This window comes from Dipodomys spectabilis, unplaced genomic scaffold (assembly GCF_019054845.1).
Source record: "Dipodomys spectabilis isolate Male_0828 unplaced genomic scaffold, ASM1905484v1 ptg000170l, whole genome shotgun sequence".
NCBI classification, from domain to species: domain Eukaryota; kingdom Metazoa; phylum Chordata; class Mammalia; order Rodentia; family Heteromyidae; genus Dipodomys; species Dipodomys spectabilis.
Genome location: NW_024870847.1, coordinates 1,998,632 through 2,014,004, shown reverse-complemented (window position 1 = coordinate 2,014,004; position 15,373 = coordinate 1,998,632).

Genomic DNA, 15,373 nt, shown 5'->3' with positions numbered 1-15,373 from the left:
CTCGTGGTCTGGCACACTGCAGAACACCTCATGACTGGGACTTGTTCCCTTCTTTCCTCCTGACAACCAAGACCAGATTCATCTATCTATCTATCTATCTATCTATCTATCTATCTATCTATCTATCTATCTATCTATCTATCTATCTATCTATCTATCTATCTATCTATCTATCTATCTATCTATCTATCTATCTATCTATCTATCTATCTATCTATCTATCTATCTGCCTATCTACCTATCTGCCTATCTACCTATCTACCTATCTACCTATCTATCTATCTATCTATCTATCTATCTATCTATCTATCTATCTATCTGTCTATCTATCTATCTATCAATCTATCTATCATCTATCATCTATCTATCTACCTACCTACATACCTACCTACCTACTTACCTGGCTATCTCTTTGCCATTTGTTGGGTTGAACTCAAGGCCTGGGCATTGGTTCTAGAACTCTACAACTTGAGCCACAGCACCAATTCTGGCTTTTTCTGTGGATGTGCTACTAAGGAATCGAACCCAGAGCTCCTTGAAAGCTAGGCAAGGACTCTCTCACTAATCCGCATTCCCCTCCCCCATCTTTTTCTTTTTTTTTCTTTATTGGGTCCGGTCATGGGACCTGAACTTTGGGCCTGGGCGCTGTCCCTCAGCTCTTCAGCTCAAGGCTAGCACTCTACCACTTGAAACACAGCGCCACTTCCAGCTTTTGTTCCTTTTTCTTATGTGATGCTGAGGAATCGAACCAAGGGCCTCAGGCATGCAAGGCAAGCACTCTAACATTGAGCCACCTTCCCAGCCCCCTCATCTTTTTCTTAATGGTAGTTTTTACATAAGGATGCTGCCATTTTACGTCCCCAAGTTTAATTTTCTGAATATAGGTCACTTCTGAGAAACCTGATCTTCTCTTCACCTGCCTGGTTTGTGACTGTTCCTGCATTGGCCTCATAATAAATTGCAAAAAAGGCTGTTGAGGGTGACCTGCTTTAGTCCGATGGCTGCACAGATTGTTCTGTATGTCTTTTTGTTTCCAGTCCCGAACCTTGAACTCAGGAGCAGGGCACAGTCCTTGAGCTGCTTTTGTTTAAGGCTAGCCCTCTACCACAGGAGCCATATGGCTAACTTCTGGCCTTGATGGCAATAAAGTTGGACAGTGATCTCAAGGACTTTCCTGCCTAGGGTGAATTTGACCATGATCCTCCTATCACAGCCTTGTAAGTATCAAGGAGGACTGCTGAGAGCCACTGGTGCCTGCCTAATCACTGGTTTTGCTGATATTCTTGGACAGACCAGTGAGTTCCCTATCCTCAGGTTTACGTGGTGGGATGTGGAGACCACTGTTCCAATCCTGGTCCTGCCACCTCCAAATGGCAGAAGATCCTAAGAAACTCATTCCTATCCATATGAATACTAATGGAAAGTTATATATGTCATGATTGAGCGGGCAGTTCCTGGATTATTCTAGGATAAATTTATACACAATTTTATTATAGTAATCTGATCAGTTTTAATTAATACTTCATGAAGCACTTAAACAATCACATTCATTAAATGGAGGCATAATGAAATACCTAAGAATTGGGAGTCACATAATTTAGAGATGTCATTTTTTTCTGCCAGGACATTCTTTAGTTAATTGGTATATACCATTTTCTGAATGTAGTTTGATATATGAAACTAGGATATATTATGTCGGAAGAGTTTTTATCTGAAATGCTTATAGCGAAATGTAGAGGTAAAGCCAAATTATGTATATTTGAAGACAATGCTTGGTTAGTCCTATTCTCACATTCCCCATTCCCTTCATGAGAATAGTACACATTGTAAGGAAATGCTTAGCGGGTTTTGGAGATATAGGTTGACTTTAAACCAGTGAGTGACTCTATGCTGCATTTTGTTTACTTTATATACAAAAAAGCTAAATTCTTTATAATTTTCCTTAGGCTTTATACGCAGATTTAATATCTGATGGGTGACAAATAAAGATATAAACATTTTTTAACAGTGGCTAAATTTAGGCTGAGAAATCTAGGTACAATGGTACTCATGCACATAGGCCTCATCAGTCATGAGACGATGATATCAAAATGTTAACCAATGCGTACTGTTGTCATGCTTATGAGATTTTGTGTATTATAAACAGTGCTTATTAGAATTTTTTGTAATCATCATCATTTCATGGGTTATGAACTGAAGTGAGACATTATACTCAGAACAAAATTTAAGGAGGCATCCAAAATTCGTTACCAAGATATACATCATGTAACACAATGGTATAAAAATGCAAGCTAAACTAAATAACTTTTGGAAAAAGAAAACAGCATTTACTATAAATACAGAATCAGTACGACTGATTTTTCTTTTACCCAAGTTGCAATATGACTTACATGATAACTTTTCTGGTTATATGTTTAGTTAGGTCTTGATATTTAGTTGGAGAAGTTATGTTCTTTCATATATTCATTTGTCAGATAAAAGAGGAAATGAATTCCATGCCAGAGTTAACATCCATAATAATGTTACAGATGTATCCTTCTACTTTGCCAAAGTTTCAAATCAGCTCGAGTAACTTGGGTCTTTTTTTGTATCTAACTAAATAGGTATGCAATTTTGTCAGTGCTTAAAAGATTTTGACCAGGGCTGGGAAGGTGGCTCAGTGGTAGAGCGCTTGCCTTGCATGCTCAAGGCCCTGGGTTCGATTCCTCAGCACCACATAAGAAAAAAGAAAAAAGCCGGAAGTGGCGCTGTAGCTAGTGGTAGAGCGCTAGCCTTGAGCTGAAGAGCTGAGGGACAGCGCCCAGGCCCCGAGTTCAGGCCCCACGACCGGACCCAAAAAAAAAAAAAAAGATTTTGACCACTATTTATTAAACTATTACTTTCCACAAACTACTTCTCTCTTTTCATGAGATTTTTAATTTCATTTATATCATGTGTTAATGTGTTCCTTTAGATAAGCCACATCCAGTCTTCTACAAGGTGTAATTTGGAGTAGTTTAAAATTATGTACACTCAGCTACACTGCTCAGATTCTATTATTTGCACATTTTTTCTTGTTAAATCAGCAGGAATTCGTTCTCAATATGGATACTATTGTACTTATTCATTGCCTTTCTGAATTGTTTAAACATGTCATGATTTTTCTTTTAAATATGTGCAGATCTCACTCTGCATAGTCACATTTGTTTTAAACAATTTGATCCAATCAAGGGATTTGCTATATTAGGTTCATCTAGATGAATTTAATTACAAATTAACACAACCGTATTTCTAAGACACAGTTATATTTATGGCTCTCCTCCAAGTTAACATGTATTTGAGGTTTTTGTGCATAAAAAACCTGGGCACAACATGTTTTTGTTCGTGGGGGAGTTCTACTTTGTTGGTTGTTTTTCCAGTTGTGGTGACTTCAACATATGTGTGCATTTTATTACAATTGTTTTTTGTCTATATTTTGTTTCATATAACAGAGAGTACAGAAAGAATCAGTGATTAAGACTGCTTCCTAATACAATTCTAAGAGAAACATTTGAAATTTTGTGACAACTGGGAATGGACAGGTCTTCATAGTGGAGGGGGTAGCAGAATAACAGAGACATATTTTGATATGATTTGAATTCTTCCTCCTCTTGCCTCACAATTTCCAATAATATTACTTCAAAGTCTTTAGTGAAAAGAAAATAATTTTGTCTGTATGAACTTAGAATTTTTGGTTCATTTGGGACACACTACACATTCATATTCATTTTAACTCGAAAATCTTTCCTTCGTTTAAAATCACAGATGTGAATTTATAATGCTAAAATAGCATCTACTAATTTATATGAAATGGTCCAAACTATTTTCACTTCACACTATATGTAACATAGAGTGTAATAATAATAGTGAGTAATATAGTATGTAATAATTAACTTTGGGGAAAGTCAATTACTGTAGATTTTTGTGAGATATTGAGTAATAGTAAAAGTTATATTTGATTCTATTAAAAAATTCAATTACATCTAAAAATAACTCATAGTTATAAACTAATGCTCAAAAATAAGATTATTTACTGGAAAAAGACAGAAGTTTCTGTAAGTTTGTTTTTAAAAATTGTCTTTGAGCCGAGCGCTGGTGGCTGAAGCCTGTAATCCTAGCTACTCAGGAGGCTGAGATCTGAGGATCGCGGTTCAAAGCCAGCTCGGGCAGGAGAGACCATGAGACTCCTATCTCCAATAAACCACCAGAAAACCGGAAGTGGCCCTTTGGCTCAAGTGGTAGAGCGCTCGCCTTGAGCTGAAGAGCTGAGGGACAGCGCCCAGGCCCAGAGTTGAAGCCCCACGACCGACAAAAAAAAAAAAAATTGTCTTGGATCTGCGCTCTGGTGGCTCCTGCCTGTAATCCTAGCTACCCAAAAGTCTGGGATTTGAGGATAGTGGTTCAAAACCAGCTTGGGAAGAAAAGTCTGAGAGACTCTTATCTCCAATATATCTCTTGAAAACTAATAATAGCACTGTGCCTCAATTCATACAATGGTATCCTTGAGCTGAAGAACTGAGGGATAGTGCCCAGGACCAGAGTTCAAACCCCATGACGGACAAAAGTATTGACATGGGGGATGGGAAGGTGGCTCAGTGGTAGAGCGCTTGCCTTGCATGCATGAGGCCCTGGGTTCGATTCCTCAGCACCCCACAAGCAAAAAGAAAAAAAGCCGGAAGTGGCACTGTGGCTCAAGTAGTAGAGTGCTAGCCTTGAGCCGAAAAGCTGAGAGACAGTGCCCAGGCCCAGAGTTCAGGCCCCACGACAGGATCCAAAAAAAATAAATTGACATGGACTTTGACTTTATTATTTCATGATTTTTTATTATGAAAATACATACAGAGGGGTTACAATTACATGAACAAGGTAATTAGTACATTTCCTATCAACATTGTTGCCTCCTCCTTTGTTTCCCCTTCCTATCCCCTCCCATCTCCCCTTCTGGGCCTATCCGCCCCTCTCCCACATGACAAAGTTGTAAACTTTGGTTTTCGATATAATGCCTTGTATATGTCATTGTTGCAATAGGTTCACCTGTATCCCAATTTGTTTTTCCTATTCCCTCCACAAATTATACCAACATCAAATACAGTGAAAATAGGGGTTATACTGTGGGGTAGGGACATACAAAGCAACAAAAAATCATCTTATAAATACACTGGAAAAAATAGCAGAAAAGAAAAAAAATTGAGTATCTTGGGGTTCATTTCACCTAACATCAACTTGTCTAACTGTTACAGTTTGTCTCAGACATATATTGGATATTACAAATAATGGAAACCATAGGACCTTTGTTTCTTTGGGCCTGGATTATTTCACTTAATATATTTTTTTCTGAGGCTTTCCATTTCCTTACAAATGGGGCAATGCTATTCTTTCTGATGGAGGCATAGAATTCCATTGTATATATATCTCACATATATATCTCACATTTTCTTGATCCATTCATCTACTGAAGGGCATCTGGGTTGGTTCCATATCTTAGCTATGGTAAATAATACTGCAGTATGGGATGGGAAGGTGGCTCAGTGGTAGAGCGCTTGCCTTGCATGCATGAAGCCCTGGGTTCGATTCCCCAGCACCACATAAGCAAAAAGAAAAAAAAAGCCGGAAGTGGTGCTGTGGCTCAAGTGTTAGAGCGTTAGTCTTGAGCTAAAGAGCTAAGGGACAGCTCATAGGCCCAGAATTCAGGCCCCACCATGGACCCCCCCAAAAAATAATGCTGCAATAAATACATTTGTGCTGGTAGCTTTAGCATGGTCTTCTTTGTGATCATTTGGGTAAATGTCATGGGAGTACTGGGTCATCAGCGAGCTCTATGTCTTTTGAGGAACATCCATACTTCTTTACAAACTGGTTGAACAAGTTTTCATTCCCACCAACATCCCCTCCAGCTTCGGTTGTTATTAGAGTTCTTTTTTTTCGGGGGGGGGTCCGGTCGTTGGGCCTGAACTCTGGGCCTGGGTGCTGTCCCTCAGCTCTTCAGCTCAAGGCTAGCGCTCTACCACTTGAGCCACAGCACTATTTCCGGCTATTTTTTCTTTTTGCTTATGTGGTGCTGAGGAATCGAACCCAGGGCCTCGAGCATGCAAGGCAAGCGCTCTACCACTGAGCCACCTTCCCAGCCCTATTAGAATTCTTGACTATAGCCATTCTAACTGGGGTGAGGTAGTATCTCAGTGTTGTTTAGATTTGCATTTCTTTTATGGTTAGGGAGATTGAGCATTTCTTCATGTGTCTATTGGCTATCTTTCTTTCTTCATCAGAGAAGTTTTTCTATACATCTTTAGCCCACTTATTTATTGGGCAGTTGTTTCTTTGAGGATTTGTTATTGGAGGATTTAATTTTTTGAGTTCCAGGTGTATTTTAGATACACCTTGTCCATTGTATGGCTAGAGAAAATGTTCTTCCAATCCGTGGGTTTTCTATTGATCTTGCTACTTTTGTCCTTTGCCATGCAGAAGCTCTGCAATTTCATGCAATCCCATTTGTCCAACCTTTCTTTGATTTGTTGTGTTTCTTGGTCTCTATTAAGAAAATTTCAACCTGTGCCAAGGAGACATAGTGTATCTCTTATATTGTCCAGTAATTTGGAGTTGTTTCTTGTGCAGGGTGATATATAAGGATCTAGCTTTAGTTTTCTACAAGTGATTGACCAATTTTACCAGCAACATTTACTGAAGAGGCTGTGTTTCTTCCATTCTATTTTTTTAGCTCCCTTATCGAAGGGAGCTATAGATCCATGGGTAAATTTCTGGGTTTTCAGTTCTATTCCATTGGTCCTGAGGTCTGTTATTGTGCCAGTACCAATCTGTTTTGATTACTATGGTTTTGTAGTAGAGTTTGAAATTTGGTATTGATATTCCCCCAGCACTGTTCTTTTTGTTAAGGTTCATTTTTGCTATTCGAGGTCTTTTATTTTTCCATGTGAATTTTTGGATTGCCTCTTCTATTTCCTTGACGAATGAGGATAGAATATTGATAGGTATCGCATTGAATTTGTAGATAGCGTTGGGAAGTATTGGCGTTTTCACAATGTTGATCCTTCCAATCCAGGAGCATGGGAGGTTTTTCCACTTTCTAAGTTCTGTTTTGAATTCCTTTTTCAGGTTTTTAATGTTTTCTTCATAAAGTTCCTTTACTACTTTGAATAAGTTAATTCCTAGGTATTTTATTTTTGGGGGGCTATTACGAATGGAGTTGCTTTCCTGATTTTAGCCACACTTTTCTCATGTTGGCATACAGAAAAGCTATTGATTTTTAAGATTTAATTTTATACCTTGCTACTCTGCTAAAGTTTTGAATCAGCATGAGTAATTTGGGAGTGGAGTTCAAGGGATTCTTAAATGCAAGATCATGTCATCTGCAAAGAGGGAGAGTTTTACTTCTTCTTTCCCCATTTGGATCCCATTTATGTTTGCATATTGTCTTATTGCTGTAGCTAGGCATTCTAATAGTAGGTTGAAGAGAAGTGGAGAGAGTGGACATTCTTGTTTTGTTCCTGAGTTAAGAGGAAATGGCTTTAGTTTTCCACCATTAAGTATAATGCTGGCTGTAGGTTTGTCAAATACATCCTTTATTGTATTGAGGCATGTTACCCAGATTCATAGTTTTCCCAGAGCTTTCATCATAAAAGGGTGTTGGATCTTGTCAAATGCTTTTTCGACATCCATTGAGATAATCATGAATTTCTTATCCTTGCTCTTGTTGATGTGATGAAATATTTTAATTGATTTGCGTATATTGATTGCATATATTTGCATCCCTGAAATAAATCCTGTTTAATCGTTGTGTATTTTTTTGGAGGAATTGTTGAATTCGATTGGTCAAAATTTTGTTGAGGAGCTTTGCATCAATGTTCATCAAAGAAATGGGCCTATATTTCTTTTTCTATGATGAGTGCCTGCCTGGGTTTGGGAAGAGGTAAAAGGGTGAGATGTGGTCCCCTCTGGGCGAAGGAAGCAGGCAACAACTGTCACTTGGGCATTGAGTCCTTAGATGAAGTCTGGAGTCTTGGATGAAGTCTGGAGAAGACTCATGAGGCATTGAGGGACTGAAAAAAATCCTAGAAGCCGGGCGCTGGTGGCTCACGCCTGTAATCCTAGCTACTCAGGAGGCTGAGATCTGAGGATCGCGGATCAAAGCCAGCCAGGGCAGTAGAGACCGTGAGACTCCTATCTCCAATAAACCACCAGAAAACCGGAAGTGGCGCTGTAGCTCAAGTGGTAGAGTGCTCGCCTTGAGCTGAAGGGCTGAGGGACAGCGCCCAGGCCCAGAGTTCAAGCCCCATGACCGACAAAAAAAAAAAAAAAAATACTAGAGAGCAAATAAATGGCAAGAGGAAGGACTTGGGGCTGAAAATGTTGGTAGAAATGTTCCTAGCTATTTCTGACATCTGGCGACTAGGTAGAGAAGAAGACAAGTGACAAAGGCAAGAATATAAATTCCTGTCCAATTGAAAGTTAGAAAGGAATGAACATTAGATGGGCAGCCTTCTTACTTCTATTGATCTCCAGGCTCTGGTATATTTTGAAAGGGCAGGCACAAAGTGGCTGATGTGATATCATCACCTCTTACTCCTCTCCATGATCCCCAGACCGGCCGAGTCTAGGTGATCATTTTTGGAATGGTTTGCCCCAGTTGGTATTCAAGGAGGTTTGTACTTAAGGCCTAGGCACTGTCCCTGAGCACTTCTGCTCAAGGCTAGCACACTACCACTTTGAGTTATAGTACCACTTGCAGTGTTTGCTGCTTAGAGATAAGAGGCTCGAGCTATGCTTCCAGCCTGTCTTTGCAGGTTAGTTGGGTGATGGAGTCTGAGGGATTTTTTGGCCTGGGCTGGCTTTGAACTGCAATCTTTGCCACAAAAACCCTTTGTTATTTCTAATTAAAGCAAAAGGAGATCAAATAGAATAAGTAGGGCTTACCTGGTTCTTATCAAGAATTGACCAAATATTCTGCAATGACAAAACTCATTAGACGTGAGAATCTTAGCAAAGATATACTCAATATTTTATAATCACATACATAGTCAGTACCAAACTACACAACACAAAAAAAAAAAGGCAAAACTCAAAACTTAAAATTTTTGACAACAATATTTAGACATCTTTGCTAACAAATCACATCAGATGGTTGGGCATCAGTTATCAGTGTCTGTGAAAAGAGCAACTTTTTAGCAAGGCACATTAGAAATAGATGAAAGGAGGAGTAGTAAGCTTGGTGGAAGTGTACGGGTTGGATGGGGCCAATCCCTTAACCCACTATGTGGCCAAGATGGCAAACTCAAGTTGGCAAATTTCTGAAAAAATGCAAAGAAAAACAACAAAAAATCAAGCCTTGTTTGGCCAGCCTTTGGTAGGGAACTAGAGGGGTCCCCAGGACCCAGCCCATGTAGCACTCTTCAGGGCACAATCCAAAAAGTTGTAGAAAAGAAAGGGAGATATATGGAAAGTTGGACATGAATAGCAGAGATCAAAGGGAGTCTGAAACTAAACAGACTTCGACCAATGCAGAGGCAAAAGTTATCTAAATCTGACAACAGCATAAAAATATTAGGTGTGCCGTCTATCCAGGGAGTGCAGGAAGCATTTCAGAGGGGTTTCACTGTTCAGGCATGGCTCGCAGAACCCTATTAAATGTGTAGGACAGTCAGTCTGGTGAATGAAGGAGAGCTGACCAGGCAGAAGTGGCATCCCATCTTCCCTCAGAGCCCTCTAGAGAGAAATGTCCAAGCCCCCAAACCAAGCATCCTCGGCTTCAGAGTGACCAGCCTTTCGGCTAAAGGCCAGAGGAGCTCTTTGGCTTGGTGGCACCTCTAAAAAGAGATTGAGAAACAGAGAGCCATAGAGACTAGTTTCACTCACCAGAGTAGAGAAGTGGTGTGGACGTGGATGTCAAGGCCAGCAATGGTATTGGTGAAAAGTCTCGTGTGGTGTCTCAAGGCATTTTGGTTTGCAGAAAGAGGGTGGTTAGGAAATTCTAACATTGCCAACTCAAAAACCCCATCCGAGACAGAGCACCATATATAAGGTATATTAAATAGATAGGTTTCATTAGGTAGCTGATGAAGAGAACACCACATGCTATTCAGACTCTTCGGAGTCTTCTGGAAGCCTTGGGATGCTTGAGAGTGTGTGGTCCTCTGAAGTCCAGAGCCGGGGCCACATAAGCAGCCTGGTAAGAAGCCCTGCCACTTAAGCTGCTCAGCGTGGAGCCCCATCAACAACAAGGGATTTGGGAAGGGTCTTCCCACTTTAATGTCTGTGTAAGTTTTTCCCTTTCCTTTTTCACTTCCTGTAGCTCTCTGAGTAATCGCCCTTTTTCTGGTGGGTCACTTGGAGAAACAGAGAATTGAAATCTGTATTTGGTTAGAGAGAGCTATGGTGTTTCCCTGCTGTTCCATAGCCATCTTGACCCCTCCCCTGCAGGTGGAGTTTTTCTTAGGTGGCCTGTGGGCCTTGGTTACCAAAGGATAGGTACATAAAAGAATATGTTGTAAAGCCTGCAGATTGTATATTAACATTTATGTTAATATAGCCTTCCCAAGTTTAGCAACCAAAGGGGGTGGTCTACCATAAAGTATTTCAAAGGTATTAAATCCTTTAACATAAGGGCTACATATTGCTCGAAGGAGAGCAAAGTTCAGGAGGCTTACCTAGCCATGGCCAGTCCCTGTATTTAATTTAGTTAATGTTTCCTTTAAGGTGATATTCATTCTTTCTAGTCCCTTGAATTCTGAGATCTATAAATGGATTGTAACTTCCAATTTATTCCTAGGGCGTTAGTTAATAATTGAGAAATGTGGCCTTGAATGAAGGGGCATCTTTGGACCCCATAGCTAAAGGTAAGCCAAATCAAGAAACTATCACATGCCTCAGCTCAGCCTGAAAAAGTGTCCACAATTAGTAACAGATACCAATAACCATACTTTCCAGCCTTTACCTCGGTGAACCCAAATTCACCATCTGAGGTTCCTCACATATGAATTGTTTCCATACGTTCCAGCTTTTCAGCATTTACCTGTTGGAAATTACCTACACACATTACAAAGGATTGTCAGGCTGAGGTCCCACTGGTTTTCAAACAGTTATAATCAGAGGCCCGGGGCAATATACCAGGGTGCAAATATATACATGTAAACTGACAGAAAGCTTGAGCCTGCATGCATTTTTCACAAGTTCAGTGTCAACATTTGCACACTTATTACTACTGTTTTTGCTTCTTCTTTTAATCTTAACGACTAGTAGCTCTAGAGATCCCACTGGTTTTAGAGTGGTCTCCCAAGCTACCTGATCAGCTCAGATGTTTCCCTGTTTCTTAGGGTCTCTAGTTTCACTCCTTTATAGTACGCTGAACTTTGGAAACTTCTTCCATTTTATTCTCCTCCTTTTCTCTCAAACTTGCTTTCATTATCTTACTCTCCTTCTCAATGTGCTCCTTAGCCTGCAAGTATTTTGACAGGGTCACAGGAGAGTTCCTTTGACTGGTCAACTGCTGCTCCTTCTCACATCACCTTTGCTTGCTCTTCAACTACTCACTTAAGTTCAAAAAGGTGCTACTGAGAGGTATTTTTTCCCACCTCCATCTGTTCCATAGGGACTCGATGCTTCTGCATTACATTTATGGTGAAGGTCTCAGCAGTCTTTTTGGCCTTTTACTCTAGTATTTTCTCTTTCTGGTTTTCCTCTTCAGTGTAATTTTGTGACAGATCTTTCAACTGTTTGTTGAGCTTTTCTGCTTTTCTTCCCAATGATCTTTCCCTTTCCCCAGCCTTCTCAATCAGAGCATGTGGTCCTTTAAATCTTTCTGAAGATTAACAATCTCTTTCTTCAGCCTGATATTTTCCTGTACACTTTTCTTGGCCTGATCTTCTATGACACAGCACTTCCCTGTCTTCTCTGCTAACTACTCTTTCCTTCTTTCTCTGTTGCCTTGAATTTCTGGTGACACTCTTCAAAGCTTATAATCAACATGTACTTCACCCTAATACATTCTTATATCAGGTCTAGCTCCTTTTGCATGGCTATGATTTCTTAATGCAGCATCCAGATCTTTACTTGGCCTCACTTGTGGTTAGCAAGGATGGCAGCATTGCTGTCCTGTGCTTCTGTTGGCCTCTGACCTGTAGTCCCCTAATTTTCCTCATGCTTACCCAGGCTAATGTACTTGAATTTCATTTGATTCTGGGTGTTTTCTAGGTTCCTTTTGAGGATTTTCTTCTCATTTTTGACTCTCACAAGTTCCTAATTTATATCTTCAAATCTTTTCTTCATGTTAAATAATTATCTCTATTTTCTCCTGTGTGCTCTATGTGCTTTTACCCTCTTGGTGGGTTTTGACTGGCACCTATAGGAGATTCAGTCTTTTATAAGCCTGTGTTTTGAGTTAGAAGTGGGTGAATTTTTTCTTTACCACATTTCTTCTTAAGTTCAGAGGCCTACTTTTTAAATTGAACAAAGTTGGAATTGGGGACCCAAAGCTCTTTTGCATGTTTCTCCAGAGAAATGAATACATTTTCCAGGTGGTTAATGTGATTATTTACCCTGTCATTTTCTATCTTTCTCCTGCTTGGACATTCCTTTCCCCAATGTCCGTTTTGCTTGCAATAAGCACACTGGTTTAGTCCTACAGGTTTAGTTTCCTACTGTCATTTTCAAATCGATTGTACTGTCTTTGCCAAAGGTTTCTTGATCCGTATTCTGGTGCTCCTACCAAAAATTCAAACTCCCTTCTTAGACTCTTTTTTTACAGGGTACCTCTGTTATCAAAAACCCACTGGGCAAACCACTTCCAACTTAGAATGCACCTTTCCCTCAAAACCTTTTAACTTTTGAAGCTTTCTTCTAATCTCTGTGGCCGACTGGGTAACAAAGGCCATATTTAGGGATCTTTGATTCTCCAGGTCTTCAAGATCTATAGGCCAGGCCTATAGGTCTTATAGGTTTCTGGGAGAAGTTCCAGAAAATCATTAGAGTACTCACTGGGGAACTGTCCCATCTCACTCACCTTAGATTGATGACTTGGCTTTCTAGCCACTGTGTTATCCCTGCTAACCAAACCTGGCAATAATTGGTAAGCACCTCCATACCTCGATAGCTGTTAGTTTCAGCTTGAGTAAGTCTCAGGAAAGACTTGTTCCAAAAGGTCTGGTTCAATAGTGGGGCTACTGTGTGGTCGAAGGACCATATTTAAGTCACTGAGCAGGACTTACTCCCTTTACTACCAGGTGAAACACACCTGTAAAATTTGCTGACACTCATCTCAGATGTGCTTGTGTGTGAAAATTACTGTCTCTAATGAGGGAATGAGCCCCTGGTTTTATTTTTTCTGAAAAGGATGTATTTTTCTGTTTCCAGGTATACAGGTCACTAGCTGTAAAGGGAAAATATATTAGAAAGGGTCCTGCCTACCATCTCTTCCATGTTTCTGTCTCAAGGGTAATAAGGGTAACATAGCATGTTGTACCACCTCAGGCTGGTACAAGTAACCACTTTTGGTATGGGAGGACTTAAGATTACAGGTGGTGATGGCAAAGAATAGGAGAGAGAGTATATCAGTGCATCATCATCTGAAGGATTCTGTAACACTGGGGGAGAATATTTTTTTGGATATGACAACTTTAGGCCTGTTCTGCCATCCTGAGAAAAGGAGTAAACAGAGGTGCATACAGGACACAGATCGAACTATCAGCATACACACACAGACCAATAGCCACAAACACTTAACCCACAAGTCCCAGACCACTCAATTTTGACTCTACAGAGATCTGAGATGACAGAGAGAACATCCCAGATTGCCTCTTGAGGATGCTGCAGATGACCTCTGGAGGATGTCACATATATCCTCCCTAGGAGGCCCTATATTACCTCTCCTGGAGGTTCCAAACGGCTTCCCAAAGAAGTGTCAGATGACCTCAAAATGAGGCCCCAGACGTCCTCTCAATGAGGATGAGATTACCTCTTGAGTAAGTCCCAGATGGCCAGTCAAGGAGGCCACATATGAACTCCAAAGGAGGTTCCAGATAACCCTCTTGAGTAAGCGACAGATGACCTCCAGAAAAGGTCCTATATAGCTTCTCAAGGAATTCCCAAATGATGTCTGAAGACAGTCAGATTTTTCATAAAGGTAACCTGAGATGACCTCCCAAAGAAGCTCCACATGTCCTCAGGAGGTCGTCCTAACTTGCCTCTTAAGGAAGCCCCAATGACTACTTTTGAATAGGTGTCAGCTGGCCTCCTGAGGAAGCCACAGATGACCTCTGGAGAAAGTCCAAGATGACCACTGGACAAGGCCCAACATGACCTCCAGGGTAGGTCTCAGATAGCTTCTCAAGGAAATTGCAGATACACGCTTGATGAAGTTCCAGATGGCTTCCTAAGGAAGCAATACATGACCTCTTAAGGAGGTTCCAGATAGCTTCCCAAGGAAGTCACTCATGACCTCTCAAAGAGTTCTCAGATGGCTTCCCAAGAAAGCCACAAATGACCTCTAGAAGGGGTCCCAAAAACAGGCTTGCAAGCTTGCCCAGACGCACCCCTAGAGGTACCTATATGACTTTTGTCTATGTTGCTCCTCTGGAGACAAACACTTGAGGCCTTGAAGGCTGACACTCTCACCTATAGGGATTTTCCCCTCAGGCCAAGGCCTGATGCCATCCAAACGGATTAATCTTCATGGGGTCTCCAAAAATTCGGACCTCTAATGTTCAAGAGAATCGATCTAGACACATTTAATATAATAAATGTTCTCCAAACCACCGAACCCCAAAATTATGATATCCAAAGCTCCAAATATCAAAGGGCAAGCCTTTTTTTCCCCTTACCTTTGTCTCTCCTTCGCTAAAGACCTATACTTCATTGAAGTCTTTCCCTTTATCCCTTCTACCAGTTCCTTCTTCTCTTCAGGCCTCTCTACTCTCCACAGGCCTGAACTGCTTTGCCTGGGTCGTCAGTTGCCATCCTTCACCTCCTGCTCTCCCTCAAATTCTTCTCCTCCCAGCTCTTTCCACATCTGTTATCACACCACTTCCTTCCTTCCAGGTCTTTTCAATTTTAATCTCCCCTTCCATTGCTGTGAACAAGCAGCATATATAAAGTTTGTACCCCTTCTCCACTCCAACTGCTAACAGTTTTCAACTATCATATCCCAAGCTCCCCACAGCCCAATCACTTCTTAACAGCTCAACTCCTGGTGATTAAAGTTCCAGCCCCTCCCACAGAATGCCCTGCCCTCTCCAGCTGGCCAGGAGATGTGGCCACACTGATTATTGGACCCCTATAGATTATCAGTGCCCTGCTGATTATTACAGTATCCTCCTTGTGAACTAGTTGCAATTGAAATTGGAAATTTGAT